General features: G+C 40.7%; 1 long non-coding RNA gene across 1 annotated transcript; it reads right to left on the bottom strand.

Moving 5' to 3' along the window:
- Positions 1 to 482: 482 nt before the first annotated feature.
- LOC101708537 (uncharacterized) lies at positions 483 to 19,145 on the bottom strand. The gene is made up of 3 exons (XR_206269.4): positions 18,847 to 19,145; positions 4,861 to 4,948; positions 483 to 3,090 (listed from the first exon to the last, which is right to left on the bottom strand). It is a non-coding gene; the product is annotated as an uncharacterized LOC101708537 (long non-coding RNA).
- Positions 19,146 to 19,597: the final 452 nt, after the last annotated feature.

The following is a 19,597-nucleotide window of genomic DNA, read 5'->3' as shown; positions in this document are numbered from 1 at the left end:
TTGTTTTCCACCCTTTAACTTTCAGTCTATGAGTTTCTTTTTAAATGAAGTGTGTTCCTTGTATGCAGCATATTGTTGGATCTTGATTCTTGACCCATTCTGCCAGTCTATTTCTTTGGATTGGTGAACTGAGATCATTTACATTGATAGTTATAACTGATACATATTGACTTATCATTGTCATGACTTTTCTTTTTGTTGGATTCTCCCCCTTTGCATTTAATTTCTTGTCATGCCCAATGGGTTCATTCTGCTGGGCTTCCTGGAGTTGTGATCCTCATTGTCTTTTCCTAGGATATTGTCTAAAATTTTTTGGCGTGCTGGTTTGTTATTCATGAAGTTCCTAAGGTGCTTTTTGTCATGAAAGTATCTTATTTCTCCATCAAATTTGAAAGATAGTTTTGCAGGGTACATCAATCTGGGTTGGAGGCTATTTTCCTTTAGAGCTTGGAATGTATCACTCCAAGCTCTTCTTGCCTTGAGGGTTTGCATTGAGGAGTCTGCTGTGATTCTGGGTCTTTTTTTGTTTGTTTTTGTTTGTTTTTTGGGTACTGGGGTTTGAACTTGGGACCATCTGCTCATGAGGCAGGCAGCAGAACCACTGAGCTAAATCCCTGGCCCTTCAGCTGTGATTCTGATGGGCTTTCCTTTGTATGTGATTTGTTTCTTTTCTCTCAATGCTTGTAGAATTTTGTTCTTCTGTTGGGTTTTTGGAATCCTATTATATGCCTATGTGTAGATTTTTTTGATCACGGCTAGTTGTAGTCCTATATGCCTCACTTATCTGTATTTCAGGGTTTTTTCCCCTTCTTGGGAAGTTTTCTGCCATCACTTCTGTGAACAGATTTTTTTGTTTTTTGTTTTAATGTCATCTGCACTGTCTCCTGTTTCTTCATTGACTCCAATCAGTCTTATGTTATTCTTCTTTTTTTTTTTTAGTCTTATATTATTCTTCTTTACCTCGTCTAGTAGCTGCCGGATTGATTTATCATGGTCCCTTACTATTTTAAAGAAATTTTTCTTTTCCTGGTCACTAATTGCAATCTTATCTTCTATATCTGAAATTTTGTCCTCACATTGGCTCATTCTGCTGCATAAACTTTCAATGGAATTTTTAATCTCCTAGAAATCTGTTTGCATCTGTTTTATGGATTCCATTTGTTTCTTATGTTGGGATTCCATCATGTTCCTCAGCTCCTCTATTTTCTCATGTGTCTGCTTTAGATTTATTAATCAAGTCTTGCACTATGGGTACAATCTCTGCTGTTATCTGAGAAATTATTTCTGATTTCATTTTTTCCAGATCCTCTTTTGTTGCCCGTTCAGGGCATCCAGGTGGTTGAGTATCAGATTGTTCCATCTCCTTTCCTTTGCCTTAGGTGATCTGGAAGTCTGGTTTTGAGGCTTCTTTACGTGCCTTCTCATTTCAACAGATGCAGCCTGCTGTGCCTTTGTTGTGCCAGCTTTTTGCTCACCCAGTGGTCTTCAATTCTCAGCAAGCCACAGAGTCCCTTTTCTCTGCTGCTCACCAGTACTCTAATTCCTAGGTTCAGAAAGGTGGCCTTCTGGATCCCTGAGCTGATCTGTTGTTTGGGTGGGCTTCTGGCTGGGGGCTGAGCACATGTGGGATGATATCTAGGTGTGCGACTGGCTAGGGCCCCTATGTAGCTGTTGTCTGGGAGGGTCTTTGGCTGGGGGCTGTGCACCCCAGTTCCTGTTGTGTGAGGAAGCTTCTGGCTAGGGTCTTGCACACTTACTGATGGTATTGGGGCAAACCTCTGGCTGTTGCTTGTGTCCCTGTGCAGCTCTTTTCCAGGCAGGCCCTTGGCTTGGGCCAGTGTGCCCCAGCTTCTGGGGTCAGGGCAGAGCCCTGGCTGGGATCTGCTTGCAGCCCTGCTGCTCTGGTCTACAGTGCTGCTCCCCCAACTAAGGTGGTCTGGTGTGCCTTTATTGTAAAGATTTTCTTCACTTTTCCAGTGGGCTTTAATTTTCATCAAGGGGCCTCAGAGAGGTCCTCTTTCTGTTGTTCACCTCTACTCTATCTTCTCAAGCTCAGAACAATGTCCTTTGTGACCCCTGCAATTCTGTGGTGTGGATCCAGGTAATGGCTTGGCACAGCGCGGGGTGGAGGGGGTTGTGCTGGCGCCTGCACAGCTTACCTCCTCAGTGCTCTAGAGCAGTGGTACGGCAGCCCAAGAGGCTCACCTCCTCGGCCCTCTGGGGCGGTGGTACGGCAGCCTCAGGACTGTTGTTTTTATCAATTATGGTTGTTCTACTAGTTGAATTCATGTAAAATATTGACAGAAAGAAACTTTAAATCAGGACCCACACATAATACTTTAGAATGACAATCATGATAAGATTATCTTTGTAACACACTTAAATGTGTATCTTAGTATAAAATAGCCATTGTTAAATGTAACCACTCCCCTCCAGGAACACATAAAAAAGGAAATTCTTACTTAAGTTATTATCTTTTGATAAGATTCTGAAGGACCCTAGTTAGCAAGACAAACTCCATATTGCTGCTTGACCCACCTGCCTGTTCTTTAGATAAACTCAGAAGGAGGAAGCTTAGAAACCTCCTCCCCTTAAAAGGTCCCTTTAGAAATAACAATTAATCAACTATTGTTTTACAAATGTTTTAACAGCAAGACATTCCACTTCTGTACCTTTCTCTTGCTTTGCTAGTTCTATCCCATAGGGGGGCCTAGAAACTGTTGGCCTCAAAGGTGTATAAAACATGTTAGTCTCCCCCCAGTCAGGGCTCAAATCTGATGCTCAACTCGGGTCCTGGCCAGTAATAAACTCCTGTGTGGATTTAATATCAGTCTCTGGTTGGTTCTTTCTCCCTGGGTCTAACAGATTCCATCTAAGGAAAAGGTATGGGCTTATAAATGTACCTGTTTTCTGGGCAGTTTCTTCTTTATTCACTAAGGGGAGTCCCATTTAGCAGTCTCCTCAAACATAAAAGTCTTCATTTAATTACTTTAATTTTTAAATAACCCATAAAAACCAGATTGCAGGCCGGAGATTTAGTTCAGTGGTTCTGCTGCCTGCCTCCCAAGCGCAAGGTCCCGAGTTCGATCCCTGGTACCAAAAAAAAAAAATACAGATTGTAACAATTAACACATTTTTGTAACCAATAAAAAATATTTTTGAGTTATTGAATGTAGACAGCAATATGCATTACAATTAAAATTACTCTTTGACATCATTTTGATCAGCTAGCAACTTGGGGGCAAAAGCCATGCCTTTAACTTTAATAACATTTATCTATAAGCCAATTTAAATTATAGGCAAATATCTTTTAAGAAAAGAAATTTTAAAGGCATGAAAAGGAAAAATTTTGAGCTCAAACAAAATAGATGAACAATTGGACAGACAGACAAACAAACAAAAAAAAGAATTTATGAAACTAGAGTGCACTCAAATATATTTGGCCAATTTGAATTATAACATCCCTTTTACAATTTTTTGGTTTATAATTGTAATTAAGACTAGTTAAAACTTTTGTAGGTCAATTAACAGAGATCTCTTGTAATTAGAACTAGAAGGAATAAAAGAGTTGTATACCTATAAGTGTAATCTTTTATAACAAGCTAATAATAGAACAGTAGCATAATCTTTTGTTATAGTTATTATCAGAAATCTGCAAGCAGAAATTAGAGAGAAGAGCAAGTTAATCCTACAATTACAATTTAAGAATTTGCAAAGTAGAAAAAAATGTTTAAAATACACCAATTAAACATCTGAAAACCAAGCACCAATTAAACATCAATTTAAATTGGAGATAAAAAGTACATTCATCAATTAACCAAAATTTATAATTTGAAATTTTTAAAGTTTCCCCTGCCTGGTAGGACATCACAGCTTATTTTAGTATGGAGCATGCAAACTGTAGCAGGCACTGGGCTGTAACCTAACATTTAGTCTTTGAGCTCTGTTCTTAAGCATTGCATTTGGTTTTAATTGTTTTAAACCTTATGTTTTGTTTTCTAATATTTGTGTAGAAAACAATAGGGCTCAGTGGGATTTCTTGCTAGTGTAGCCTGCCAAACAAGTTGTTGATATGTAAATAGGCAGGGCTAGGACAGAGTTTTACATTCCTGCTTCCCTTTCTCCTCAGGGGGAGCTGAGGCAGCAAAAGCAGGCAGAGGAGTGGGTAAAGGTACCTTAAAAGTCTCTCCTGCCTGTCTGGCCTCTCATGATGGAAGTTGTAGTAGTGAAGAGGAATAGGAAACCTTTGCAAGGAATGAGGAAGCCACACCATGTGGCACATTGGAATTCCTTTGTTCTTGCAAAGCAGAAGTGCAAGCCCAAGGCCCAGAAAAGTTGTGAGTTTAACTTTTTGCTGCACCAACCATAAAAGCGCCACAATACACCCCTCAAAAATTCTATCATCACTCTCTTCACCGAGCACCTCTCCATCAGAGTCATCACAGCAAGCTCCTCAGGTGCAGCAGGAGGCTCAGTAGGAGGCAGCGCCTCCAGACTGGAAAAGGACCTCCCTACAACCCCATAGTCCTGGACAGTCTCTTGCAATCTAAGAACACTACTTTTTGCCAGATATTCAGGGGTGGACTTCATGGAGGCTCAATCATCAAAGCACTCACAGATTAGAATCCATAAGGAAAAGGTATATATAGGGACTTTTTCTGGTCCCTCAATGCAATTCATAAACTTTGCTAATTGGGGGGGGTCTTTGCATCAGACCCTCTAGCTTTTAAAAGTGCCATGAGCATTTCTGTATACAAATGTCACTCATAGGATCCCAATTGCCCCATGTTTTACACCTGGTGAATTTCCAATCCACCTCATCCCTAACTTATGTGTGCACACCCTGAGGTGCCCACTCACCTGAATATGCAACTTGTCTCATATTTTGGTCTCATCTCTTGTCTCATACTCTGGTCTGCTCATGTGCCAACTGCCACCACCTGCACAGCTGAAGGGTCCATGGAAGGAGAATGGTGGAGGATGAAAAAAGACAGACAGAGATATTAAAAGCTGAGGTGAGGTGGAGCCTTCCTCCTGATAGGAGAAAAGGACTGCCTGGTAACTGTAGCATGTTTATTTATAGTGGTAGAGATAAGGGAAGGGCAGGGGAAGGTGAAGAGGCTGGTCTGTAATCAGAACCAGGAGAGTAGCTAGGGTCTGCAGAACATCATGCTTTGATGGTTTTAAGGGAAATGGACAGGGAAGAAGGCTCGTCTACAGTGCTCCCAGCAGGAGTGCTTACACAGGATCGAGGACTTCATCAACAGCATGTAGGATATCTGAGTCATGAATTAGATATTATAGCAAAGGGATGGTCTGCATGCCTTAGAGCTGTGGCTGCCATAGCTCTCCTGGTACCAGAGGCATCCAAACTACTTTAGGCAAAGATCTCATTATATATATATATATATATATATATATATATATATATATATATGTATACCTCACAATGTGTCAAGTCTTCTTTCTTCCAAAGGAAGCCTATGGCTATCAGACAACCAACTTCTTAAATACCAGGCTCTACTTCTAGAAGGGCCAGCCATTCAAATAATGACACGTTCCCCTTTAAACTCTGCTACCTTTCTACCAAAAAAGAAAAAACTTGAGGCTAATAGACATGACTGAAAACAAATAATTCTCCATACATACACAGCCAGAGAAGACTTGATAGATATACCCTTTCCTGACCCTAATTTGACCCCTTCTGTGATGTCAGTTCCTTCATGAAAAATGGGAGAAGAAGGCCAGAGATGCAATAGTGATTCTACATCAGACACTTAAAATTTCCTCACTTGCCTCTGGGACTAGTGCCCAGCTAGCAGAACTCATATCTCAAACAAAGGATCTACAACTCAGTAAAGGACAAAAAGTCAATATTTATACTGATTCAAAGTATGCTTTCCTAGTGCTGCATGCTCATGCAGCTGTATAGAAAAAAAATTATCTAACATCCAATGGATCTCCCATGAAGTATCATTAGGAGATAGACAAACTTTTATCATGTGTCTACATGCCCTCCAAAGTGGCAGTAATTCACTGTAGAGGGCACCAAAAAGCAGTTGATGGACTATCTCAAGGTAATCAACTGGCTGATGCAGCTGGAAAAAGAGCTGCTTGAAGGCCCTCACTTCGAGCCCCTCTGATTTGGGAAGGGTCCATTAATCATACTCGACCCAAATATTCTGAGTCAGAAATCAAATGGGCTCTTTCCCATGGGTGTCAATTCCTTTCATCAGGATGGTTACAATCAGATGATGGTAAATTGTTCCTTCCTGGAGCTAGTCAATAGAAAATTATTAAGTCTCTCTATCAAACCTTTCACTTGGGGAGAGACAAGACCCAACAGATGGCTTTAAAGTTATTCAAAGGAAAGAAACTTTCTCAGACAGTACAACAGATAGTTAAGACATGTGAGCTCTGTCAAAAGAACAATCCTCTTAACTAGACCATAGCCCCTCCAGGTATACAGAGACATGGTAAATACCCTGGAGAAGATTGACAGCTCAATTTTTTACTCATATGCCAAAGAGTAACGGGCTCCAATACCTATTGATCTGGGTAGACACTTTCATGAACTGAGTCGAGGCCTTTCCTTATAGAACAAAAAAAGTACAAGGGGATATTTGAGCAATTACAAAAGCTAAATGTTGTGGGTACCTTCCTGATCCTTCTGCTAATACCTCAATGGCTGTTCAAGCTATTAAATAGCAGGTTAATAACATGTTGGATTCTAAAATTCCCTAGACTTTCTCCTTACCTCCTTTGTCTATTACTGGCTCTTCCTGGTTGAAACATTTTTTGGTTATATTCATAATAGTCTTATTGATCTTATTATTTAGCCCATGCATACTTAACTGGTTTTTTGCCCTTGTCTCCTCCAGACATAAAGTATATGCCTACCCAAGATGAGAATGCCTGGGATCTATCAAGGGCCTTTAGATAGACCCTCCAGAGAGTATCTATGACTGCCAATCACAACTACAACCCCCTTCAGCCTGAAGTAGCCAAACAGTCATTACCTGGGGTACTTCTTCTGAAGGGGAACTATTATAGACAGCTAAGTTATGTAGAAATATTATAGGCAGTCAGACAGGGCTAGACCCTAGAGAGACTCAATATACAGGATGAGAACACATTACAACTATGGGTAGAGGCACATCTATTAAAGGGCAGGCCTCAAGATAAAGACAAAATGACCAGCCCTAAATACCTTCCCAATGGATAAGTGGTATCAAGTGGTCCAATAAAGTCTAGATAGACATCAGTCACCCAGGTTGGTGACCAAGACCTCCGAATCCATCCCTTCCTAAAAAGGTCTTTGATCTTTCTATGTATACTTGCTATTTGACCTGTTTCTCAATATTACCTAAGTGGCTTTACTGTTTTTAGAAAGGCTCTTACTATGCCATTCAGGATGACCTTAAACTCACTATGTAGCCAATGCTGGCCTCAAACTTGCAGTGATCCTCCTGCCTCGACCTCCCGAGTGCTGGGATTACATGTGCCACCACACTGGGCAAGTGGTTATTCTTATAATCTTATTGGTTGATGATAGTTTGACCCACATTGTACCCACCTCATGATTTTTGCTGTATAAAACTTCTTTGAGAAGTAGGTTTGTTGGCAACCCACTTTTGGGTCTCCTCCTGATTCTCAGGAGCTATCTCTCTCAATAAGTTTTTTTTTTTTTTTCCCACTAAGTTTACTGGTACATTTTTGTTATAAAATACAGTTACATTCATCATTGGGATCTTGTAGCATTACATGAGTATCTTGGTTCTTATTTTTTTCCCCTTCCCTTGCCCTCCCTTCACCCCCTCCACCCTTCCCTATTTGCAAAGACTTTGATTCCATTTTTTTCCTTTTCTCATATTTTTTCTTTTCCCTTTTTTCCTTTCCCCTACTCCTCCCACTTCCCCTGCTCCTTTAGACCTTTTCTTCCTGTTACACAATATCAATTATACATTTTTAAAATTACAATATTAAGATCTAAGAGACATTACCACAGATTGTACAGAATTTAAAAGGATATAGAAAGCATATTACAAAAATCTTTTTTGAAATAAATTTGACAACTTCTAAGAAGTACCTTGGAAGACAAATTAATGAAACTAACTCTGGAGGAAATATAAAATTTGAATAGCACCTATTAAAGAAAGTATATTCCTAGCTTGAAAACCTACCTATATGACAACAGCAGGCTCATAAACATTTTAACTGATAAATTATATCAAACATTTAAAGCAGAAAAAAGAAGGAACACTTCTCCCCTCGTTTTAGGAAATCAACATTGTGCTAATCCTAAAACTGGATAAAGATAATAGAAGAAAAAAGTATGAACATAAATAGAAATTTGTTTAACAAAACAAATTAATAGAAGTCAGATCTGGCAGGATGTAGAAAGTGGTTTTGTTATAGGGATGGCAGTGTTGGTTCAGCATTGGAAGATCCACCCCCAAAAGTCATCATTTTAACAGAGGAAAGGAAAAAGCCATATGATCATATCACTAGTTGGAGAAAAAGTATTGGACTAAATTCTACAGCTGTTCATGGTAAAAGCTATCAGGAGCCTAGAAGTAGAACAGAAACTTCTCAACAGATTAAAGACATGTACTCCATACTTCCAGCGAGAATGCCTTATATAAATGGAGAAGATACAATGCTTTCTCCTTAAGGTGGGGAACAAGGGCAGATATGCTTACTCTTTATCTGTCCATTAAATTTTGAAACCTAGTCCCCACCAAAATAGTCTGGCAATAAAATGACACAACTAGGATAGGATTGGCATGGCAGAAGCAAAATCTTTATATGTAGATGAAATGATCATCTACAGAGAAAATACTAAGAAATCTCTAGGAGCCCCTAGAACTTGTACTTGAATTTAGCAGGATTGGAAAACACAAGGTATATATAAAAATTCAGGTCTGTGTATACTTGCTATAAATGAAGAATTGGATATTGAAATTTAAAAGTTATATAGGAGTACAAAGGACCTAGAAAAGTTAAAAACAAAAACAAAAACAAAAACAGTGTTGGAAGACCCTTAGTACCTAATTTTAAGACTTCCTCTAAAGCTACAGTAATCAAGGCAGTGTTGGTATAAGGAAAGACATATAGATCATTGGAATAAAACAGAGAATCTAGAAATAGGACCACATATATATGGTCCACTGAGTTTTGAAAGATTATTTAACATTAGCATTTTATAGAATATAAACTCAATTCAAGAGCCGAGGAAGAGACAGTGTTTTCAGCAAATGGCACTAGAACACCTGGTATCCATATATAAAAAATTAACCTCAACCCTTTATTTCAATACATGAAAATAACGTGAAGGGATCTGTGAACCTAAATATGAAAGCCTAAAAGTATAAAACTTTAAGAAGAAATTATAAGGGAAAATGTTTATGAATTCAGGGTAGGCAAGAACTACCTAGGATACAAAAAACATGATGTATAAAAGAAAAACATTGATAAATGGGATTCTGTCAAAATTTAGAACTTTAAATGACATCATTAAAATGAAAAGTAGTCCTTAAACAGGCCATATTTACAATGCATATAACCTATGACCAGAATATATAAAGAATTCTTAGAGCTCCTTAATAGACAACCCAATTAAAATGTAGACCTAAGATGATAAATAGCCAGTATAGCACAAGGAATGGTGTGCAACTCTAGAATCAGAAAAATACTAATCAGTACAATAACAAGATTGAATTATACACTCATTAGGGAGATGAAATTAAAAGTTTTAAAAGCCTTGTCATGACTTTTCCTTTTTGTTGGATTCTCCCCCTTTGCGTTTAATTTGTCATGCCCAATGGATTCATTCTGCTGGGTTTCCTGGGGTTGTGATCCTCATTGTCTTTTTCTAGGGTATTGTCTAAAATTTTTTGGAGTGCCTGTTTGAGGTGCTCTTTATCATGAAAGTATCTTATTTCTCCATCAATTCTGAAAGATAGTTTTGCAGGGTACATCAATCTGGGTTGGAGGCTGTTTTCCTTTAGGGCTTGAAATACATCACTCCAAGCTCTTCTTGCCTTGAGGGTTTGCATTGAGAAGTCTGCTGTGATTCTGATGGGCTTTCCTCTGTATGTGATTTGTTTCTTTTCTCTCACTGCTTGTAGAATTTTATTCTGTTGGATTTCTGGAATCCTAACTATTATATGCCTATGTGCAGATTTTTTTTGATCAAGGCTATTTGGAGTCCTGTATGCCTCACTTATCTGTATGTCAAGTTCTTTTCCTCTCCTTGGGAAGTTTTCTGCCATCACTTCTGTGAAGAGTTTTTTTATGTCATCTGCAGTCTCTCCTCTTTCTTCATGGACTCCAATCAGTCTTAGGTTATTCTTTGCATCGTCTAGCATCTGCTGGATTGATTTCTCATGTTCCTTTACAATTTTAAAGCAATTTTTCTTTTCCTGGTCACTAATTGCAATCTTTTCTTCTATATCTGAAATTCTATCCTCACATTGGTTCATTCTGCTGTGCAGACTTTCAATGGAGTTTTTCATCTCCTGGAAATCTGTTTGCATCTGTTTTATGGATTCCATTTGTTTCCTGTGTTGGGATTCCATCATGTTCCTCAGATCCTCTATTTTTTTATCTGTGTCCTCTCTAGATTTATTAATCATGTCTTGCACCATGAGCAAAATCTTTGCTGTTATCTGAGTAATTATTTCTGATTTCATTTTTCCCAGATCCTCTTTTGTTGCCAGTTCAGAGAGTCCAGGTCAAATTGTTCCATCTCATTTCCCTTTGGGGTTGCTGTAGGTGATCCAGAAGTCTGTTTTTGAGGCTTGTTTATGTGTTTTCTCATTTCCACGTTGCGGGGGGGGGGTGCTTCTGGTCCCCACGTGGCTCACCTTCTCTGCCCTAGGAGCTTGGGATGGCAGTGGGGGAGCTTCCTTCCGGGTGCTGGGACCAGCTCAGCTTCTCTGCCCTAGGAGTTTGGGATCCTGGCAGGATCCTTTTCAAAACCTGTCCTGCCTCACACCCCATGAGTCTAGTCCTCTCCACACTGCTGAGGCCACTTCTGAAGGCCCTGTTACTATTAATATCTTTATTTTTCTAGATAAGAAAAATGAGATGCAAAGTGCTTTGGTGAAATATACACAATCATACAGTTCGTAAATAGTAGTATCTGGATTAGCTAGGACATCTTGGTGACTTCAGAGGCCGTATCGTTGAGCCCTCCACTAACTATGCAGAGGATTCATCCTACACTGGTACAGCCAGAGGAAATAAAATAAGAAAGAATGAGGTGCTCTCTAAAGTAATTTCTGTAAGAAGTCCAAGTCCTGGGATAGTTTTCTCTTTGGGTGTGTACTTTGGTTGGGAAGGGGATTGTTTTCTCTTGGGACAGAGTGGAATAGTTGCATCTTTTTGTGAACTGCTATGACGTTATTACTATGGCTATGGTTCCCTGATGCTGATACAATGATTCTGTCCATTCTGCATTGTCCAGCTTGTAATGAGGTCAAATTCTCTAAGCTGAGCCCACAGCTAGCCTACAAGGAATCTACTAACCTCCACACATGGTCCTTGTGCCTGGGTTATCATAGGACTATCATAGGGCTATCATAGGACAGACGATGAATGAGGGCAAACATCCTTCTTTGCAGCATGCTATTTTATCATGCCCAGTTTGTAGAGGTTTCAGTCCATAACCGGCTGGCTCCAAGGCAGGGTGGCAGAGGGGCAACAATTCATGGCCAGTGGAAGACAGCAAAAGCAACAAGAGGAGGTTTTTTTTTTTTATTCTTAACCTCCATTGTTCCTTAGAATTTATTCTTCGATTTTGGGAAACACTTGGCATATCTGACATCGAGCAGGTTGGGAGTTATATTATTTCCCCAATATCAATGTGGCTAATGATTTATAACATGTCTTCCAGACCTAACTTTGTATTTTTTGATTGTGAAGTCCCAGAGAGTAGGAACCTGATACTCTTTTCCTTCTCCTTCTCACTTATGAGGTTCCATATGCCTGAGGACAATAGACACTTGTTCACCATGCAAGCTGACTGATTCATCTTATAGCCATTCCCACAATGTATGAATGGACTTGGTTCAGGGAAGAATAGCCAGGAAAGCCCAAATGACCCAGCTGGGTTGCAAAATCCTAGGCAGAGAAAGAATCAGGTTTCAGGTAAATTATCTCAAGTCTGGACTGAGATTTAGTGCCTTCTAAAAAAGCTCATGAGGTTTACAGTTAATACGTCAAGTCTATTCCTGAAACTTCCTGCTTGTACATAGGAATAGATACAGGTGGTAGCTAAACATATGTGTATGGGTAAATAAATTAATTTGGACTTCTAAATTGACCAAATGCTGACTGTCTGAATAAAAGCACCAAAAAGAAAGAAAGAAAGAAAGAAAGAAAGAAAGAAAGAAAGAAAGAAAGAAAGAATTGTGCAGAAGGGAGTTGAAACCAAATGTCACATAGTATTAAACATGAAGTTCTTTACCTTTGTCCATGAATCCCACAGTAATGTGCCCCAGCATGCCTTTCCAGCTTTGCTTCTTCCCCTCCCATACACACTATATTTGTAGACCTAAGCCCAGCACCTGCTGTCATGCTCCAGCGCCTTCACACAAGCAGTTCTCTATACACAGAATGCTCTTCCTTCTTCTCATAACTTATTGAGTCTTTCTTATCCTTCAAATCCCAGGCGAAGCAGTACGTGTACTAGGAAGGCTGCCCTGGCTTTCATCCTCAAACTGGCCTGGAAGCCTCTGTACTCCAGTAGGCATCATCCCTTTTTCTTCCCCCTGTGGTGTTGTGGATCAAACTCAGGGACTTGTATGCCCCCCCTACCTAACTATGCTTCTTTTTGTGAGTATTGATCATATTTTTTTCCTATTGTCTGTCTTGTCCCCCATTAGACTTGAGCACCTTGGTGGCAGGGACGAGGTCTTACTTCTGTGTCCTCAGTGTTCTGTGTACAGCACAACACAAAGGAGAGGTATTTATTGCGCAAATGATCCAGTAGGAAGAATGTAGAATAAGAGGGTTATTAGTGCCAGGCATGGTGGCCCATGCCTGTAATCTCACCACTCAGGAGGCCAGGGGAGGAGCATCACTGTGAGTTGGAGGCCAGCCTGGGCTACATAGTGAGTTCAAGGGCAACCTGAACTACAAGAGACCCTGTCTCAAAAACAGACAATAAACAACCTCAAAATAACAACAAGAACAACAGAAAAGAGTTACTATTAGTTAGAGAATTTGCCACCCACAGAATTCCTAGTTTAGGAAGGGCTTAGCACAGCCTTGGTATTTGTTGGAGAATAAATTATTTACATGCACCTGACCTCCCAGAAAGGGATAGACTAGTGAACAGATGATAAACCAGGATGCCTGGAGAAGTGGAATTTTGCACACACCTGTATACACACATAAGTAGCAGATACACAATTTGTAGGACATGGACAGATGAACCTTTATAAAAGGGTATCCTGTAGACAAGGTCCCAAGAAAATGTGCACTTGGATTACTAAATCTGGATGAGTTACTAGTCCTGGGAGTCAATTTAATTCTATAACATGAGGCAAATAAATCATTTTTCTCTCTAAGCTTCAGTTTCCTCATCTGTGAAATGGGAATAATAGCATCTAGAGTACAACGTTTGTAGGAGGGTTTTATAGTAGCTAACAGTTATTTAACAATGATTATAATCTTAGCCCTATTCTAAGAGCCTTATTTATATAGTGTAAATATACAGTAATACAATTAACTCTTACTAGAATGCTATAAGATAAAATTATAATACAAACTTCATTTATAAAGAAACAGAGACACAGAAAAGTGTGGATCTGGGAGTAAACCTAGAGATTAGTTTGTTCTAGAGTCTGTGCTATAAGCACAAGACTCTAATCTGCTGCTTCAGTAAGATAATTAGGTGAATGGGATGGTGTCTAACCCATACTGCACAACAAAGATTGAGAATAAGAAAGTTAATTCAGTAAATGTAGTTGATGAGAGGAAAGAAAATGAATTAATATTAAGAGAAAATACTTTCTTGTTACTTTTTAGAATGTCTTATCTTTCAACTACTATGTTCTCTTGTGATTGATTTACTGCCTGAGGTCTGGGCTATCTTATATGCCTAATGGGCTGGGGATTTAGCTCAGTGGTTCTGCCTCCTGGTTCACAAACACAAGGACCGGAGTTCGATCTCCGGTACCAAAAAATATCTTATATGCCTAAAGGTAAGCTGGCTGTCTTTTCCTGAGAAGCTGGAACAAGTTCTTAACAATTAAACCAGGGGACATTTAAAGGACACCAGAATGGCAGGAAATTTATTCCCTCCAGTTGAGTCATGCTCTGGGCCCTGGAGATAGAGATAAATCAAATCCAGTCAATGGTCTCAAGGAGCTCACAGCCTAGTTGGGAGGCAAAAAAATGGGAAAACTCCAGTGGAGCAGAATCTAATCTCATACAGGATGACCAGCTTAAAGATGGAGGGGATGATCAGGAAAGGCTTTCCAGAGGAGGAGGTGCATGAATCTGTATAGGGGGAATAGATGTTACTCCCAAACCTGATAGATAACCGAAAGGAGCATTTGTGTTCTCTAAAATTAAAGAATGAATTCTAGGAACAACGGACAAATTAAAAGTAGGACAAATTTATTGAGAGAAAGATAGCTTCTGTCTAAGAGAGACAGAAGGGGAACCAGAAAGAGGGTTGCCCGCTTACCTCACTTTTCAAAGGTGTTTTATAGGGCAAAGGCATGAGGTGAGGCGGGTACAAAGTGGGACAAAACTATAAAACCCGATGGAAAATTACAAGGTGGGCATGAGGTGGAACAAAACCATGATCAACCAATAAGATTACAAGTACAGTCACCCAGGTAATATTGATTAAATGGGGATCAAATAGGAAAACAAGTCATACACAAGGAATTTCCAAAAAGGAAATGGGCTAGGGAGATTGATGTCTATTTAGAATATCAATCACTGCTATTCATCTCTAGGGGAAGCAGGTAAATATAGTACCTCTTCTCTTTTTATAATGCTAACCAGTGAATGTGCCTCAATTGTTTTTCTGTGCTGAGGGCCCAGCTTTGTCTAACTGCCTTTGTAATGGGGCCAGGCAAGTTGGAACCATAGAGATGTTCCAGACTCTGAAGTAAATGGAATCTTTATATATATATATATATATATATATAGTTTGTTTGTTTATTTGGTTGGTTGGTTGGGGGTTTTTTTGGTGCCGGAAATTGAACTCAGGTCCTTCTGCTTGCAAGGCAGGCAGAATCACTGAGCTAAATCCCCGGCCCTGGAATATTTTATTATAAACTGGTTGATTTAGAGTGGTTCATGCCTCTAAAAAGTCTGGACAAAAGAAAAAAAGAAAGGCAGTTTACAGGGTCCTTTTAAGGCCTCTTTTATTTTGGGAGGGCTCCGAGGGTGGGGGGCACAAGCGGAGTTTTACAGGAGCAGAACTTTGTTAAACTAGTGGGGATTGGGGAAGTTTTAGATAGTACAGTTAAAACAAAGTATCACACAGGTGGGGGGGTCTTCTGTTTACAAGGTAGTAAAGATAACATAGTTGTAGATTGTTCTACCAAAAGGTCACAAAGATAACATATAAGTTGCAGACTCACACAGGCATCCTGTTTACAAGGCAGTGAAGATGATGGACAGTCTTGCATTAACTGAGGGGCCTCCCAAGGGAAAAGGGGAAGGCGACCACCCAAATCACTCTACACAAATGGAGTTAGGTACACAAATCGAGTTAGGTACACAAATGGAGTCAGGTTGGCTATCACATTCCCAACTCCTCTAAGTACGATGACAAAGCACTGACACATCTGGAGCCTCTTGAGTGGGTAGAGGATTATAGTAGGTTTTTATGTACAGTAGTTTAACAGAGGCTATATGCTGTTTTACAAATTTAATTATCTAATTAAGAACCCAGGGTCTGATCAGGAGTCTAAGGAAAAGCAGGATGAAGACAACAGTGTATGGTCCTTTTTACAGTGGGGTGAGTCTTTCTGGAAGGCCTTGATGAGCCCGGTGTTTTTTGGCTGGAATGGGTGGCAGGGCACAGAGCTGGGTAACAGTAGGGTAATGTGTATGTTGGCGTGGTCAGAAGCCCATATCTGTTGAAAAGACTGAAGGTATTGTAAGACCGAGGGCCTTACCAAACACTCCGAGGAGCTGACTAGTGAAGCACACCCAGGAATCTCAGCGGTGTCTTCAGAATGTAAGACCAAGAGCCTTACCAAATGTTCCAGGGAGCTGACTACAGCGAAGAACACCTGGGAAGGAACACACCGGACAAGTTGGAAAATAAAACAGACCTTTACTAGTCTGGCCAGACGGCACTCCCAAAGCAAAATAGCTTAGAGAGGCAGCTAGCTCAGAGTCCAAGGCTGTTTTTATAGGGGGTTGAAGGGGAAGTTAACATATAAAATTAAAGAAAAGGGGACAAAGGTTAGTGGTCGACTGTCACGTATTGATGGTCAGCAGACATTTGCAGCTTGTTCTAAAAATTGTGGTGCCCGAAACTGATGTTCCGGGCAAACAAGGAGTTGAGTAGTTTACTTTGGGACTTTAGGTCTGTTACAGATTTTTATCTAGTGTCCCAAAACTAACAAACATCTTTATCTATTAACTCACATTTAATCACAATGGGGCTGGAGAAAAGGAACAAAGGTTATACAGTCCCACAGTATTTTAACAGACTGTTTAGAAGATTTTTTAGCTTCTCATTTGAAGGATGACCACAGAAGCAGTTTGGCCCACCTTTTACCAGTTTTTAAAATCAATTTGGTCAAAGTAGAATTTAGGGTCCAACTTATTCATTTTATTTGCCCGGAGTTTTGAGGTCAGTAGGCACAGCAGAGTTTTTCATTTATACCCAGTGTCTTACTGACTGAGTTCTAGAAGCTATAAAAGTGGTGCTGTTGTCAGTCTAATGGACACTGGTAACCCAAACCTGGGGATCAATTTTTGGAGCAGCTTTTTTATCACAGTGGCAGGTTTTTCCCAGAGTAGCCTAGACCTCTCTCCAACCTGAGAAAGTATCCACGAATATCAAAAGGTATTGATAGCTCGCCTGAGGCTTGATCTCTGTGAAGTCTATTTTTCAGTGTTTTCCTGGACTCATTTCCCTGAATTGAATTCCAAGGGGTGCAGAGGGGCCCTGGCAGAGATTTAATCGCACACAGGCTGGGTATCTAAGAGAGGCCTGGTGAGCCAGGTTTGTAATTTTGGGAAACAGTATCTTGGAGCTAGAAGCTCAGCCATCTTGGAACCCCCTAGGTGTGTGACTGAATGTAGCTCTCGAATGAGTTGTTGCCCTAGTGTCTGGGGGAGGTAGATACACCCATCTGAACATTTTTATCAGGCTTGGGGGGCTTTTTTTTTTTGCAACTGGCTTGGGTTTTTTAACTGTAAGTGGGATTGGCCGGGAATAGAGGGGGAAGTAGGCCTATGGCTGGCAGAATGACTAAAGGAGATGACCCAGTCTGTGAGCCGGTTTTGTTTTTGTTTTTGGAGTAGTGGTGTCTTTGATGTCTCCAGATATGCATGACAGCCACCTCCTTGGGAAACAATATCACCTCTAGAGAGACAAGATCTCCTCTTTATTTTTGATGGGTTGGGGTTTTTTTTGTTGTTTTTTGTTTTGGGTACTGGGGATCGAACTCGGGTCCTTGCGCTTGCACAGCAGGAGGCGAAACCACTGAGCTAAATCCCCAGCCCGGTTGGGGTTTTTTTTTTTGCAGCCGATAAAAGCCCCCTCTCTCTGTATATACTGGTATGAACATGTAGCATAGCAAAAGCTAGAATGATCCCTTCTGGCAAAAGAAGGGCCTAAATAATTCGGTCAGCTGTAGTCATCGCAGCTGCCGCTTTTTGCATCCCATTTACCATCATACTGTTTTTATCTGTGAGGAGAGTGATGTTGACCTCTGCCAGGAGGGCATCCATCAGATCTGCATGTCTCTCCATTGGGTTTGGTCTAGCACCTCCTCAAAGTCATGAATCCGAAAGTCAGGATCATTGTCTGGCATTAGCATGGCCCAGCTGAAAATCTGATTTGTAGAAAAAACAATGCAAGGCTGGTCACACAAGAGGCTTTGCTATGGAGTTAAACATTTATCTGTTAGTAGCCCCTCTGAGCAGTCTCTATTGAGTGGGGGACCTCAAGGATCAAGTCTTGTCCCAGGGTCAGTTTATCAGCCTCCTTGACTAACAAAGCAGTGGCAGCTACTGCCCAAAGTCATGAAGGCCATCCTGAGGCCACACGATCTAATCTTTTAGACAGGTAGGCTATGGAGAACTTTCAGGGCCCTAAAGACTGTGTTAGGACCCCTTTGGCAACTTCTCTCACCTCATGGATGAATAACTGAAAGAGCTTGGTGACATCGGGCAATTCCAGAGCTGGGACTGATACCAGTGTTTGTTTTAGATCCTGGAACACCTTTTTTTTTTTCTTCCATTTTAGGTGTTGGTCTCCTCCCGTGGCAGAATGGAGGCATGGTGCTATCTTGGCAAACCCAGGTGTCCATAGGTGACAGTATCTAGATGTGCCCAGGAATTTTCATATCTGTTTTTTGGTAGTTGGCATGGGTATCTGGAGAATGGGCCATTTTTTGGCCTGAAACAGAGGGGGTTTTTTGTTTTGTTTTTTGAGATCTCATATCTCAGGTAAGACACTTGGGAGGGATAGAGTTGTGCCTTTTTGACCAAGACGCGGTAGCCCAACTCCCCTAGTAACTGAAGAAGCTCTCGTGTTTCTTGTAGGTATTTGGAAAGACTGGCAGCAGCTAGCAACAATCATCCACACATTGAAATAGGGTGAGGTTTAGGGTGGTGGAATCAAAAACTCACCAAGTCTTTTTGGAAGGCCTCACCAAACAGAGTGGGTATGTTTTTGAATCCTTGAAGCAGCCAGGTCCAGGTGAGTTGACAGGAATCATTGGAAGCCGGGCCGATCTGTTTGAAGGCGAAGATGGGCTGGCTAGCTGGGGCAAGAGGCAGACTGAAAAAGGCATCTTTTAAATGTAGCACAGTATATATTTGGTGCTCAGGAGACAGCAAACTCAAGAGAGTATGTGGGTTAGGGACAGTGGGGTGTAGAGTTATTACTTGCTGGTTAACTTTTTTTAAGTCCTGGACCGGCCTGTAATCTGATGTTCCTGGTTTTTGTACCAGCAGGAACAGAGTGTTCCATGGAGACTGATAGGGAGTCAATATTTCAAAGTCCAGCAACCTCTTGTTGTGAGGGGCTATCCCGGTCTGGCTTTTTGAGAGATGGGATATTGTGGAACTTGCATAGGTGTGGCTGTCGACAGAAGTTCAGCCAAACACAGTGGGTTAGTTTCTGCCCACACCTTTGGGACCTCACCTCAGAGTCAGTTCAATAAGCCCTCGGGGCTTGTTTCCTCTGGGTTTTCTTTTCCCAGATGTGGGGAGGGACAGTACTCTGGCAGAGGGTTTATAGGGGCATTTATTTTTTTCAGTGGATTTTCTTTCTTTCTTTTTTTTTTTTTGCAGTAGACACATTGATTTTTGTCCAGTGGCAGGTGTCCTGGTTTTTAGGCATCTGCCCTTTGGGCTTTCCAGAGCTGGGTCCCCTCGG

Source organism: Heterocephalus glaber, unplaced genomic scaffold, assembly GCF_053883595.1.
Source record: "Heterocephalus glaber isolate CG9 unplaced genomic scaffold, H.glaber_assembly_v1.0 deba00001451, whole genome shotgun sequence".
NCBI classification, from domain to species: Eukaryota; Metazoa; Chordata; class Mammalia; order Rodentia; family Bathyergidae; genus Heterocephalus; species Heterocephalus glaber.
This window is presented reverse-complemented; position numbering and strand designations above follow the sequence as displayed.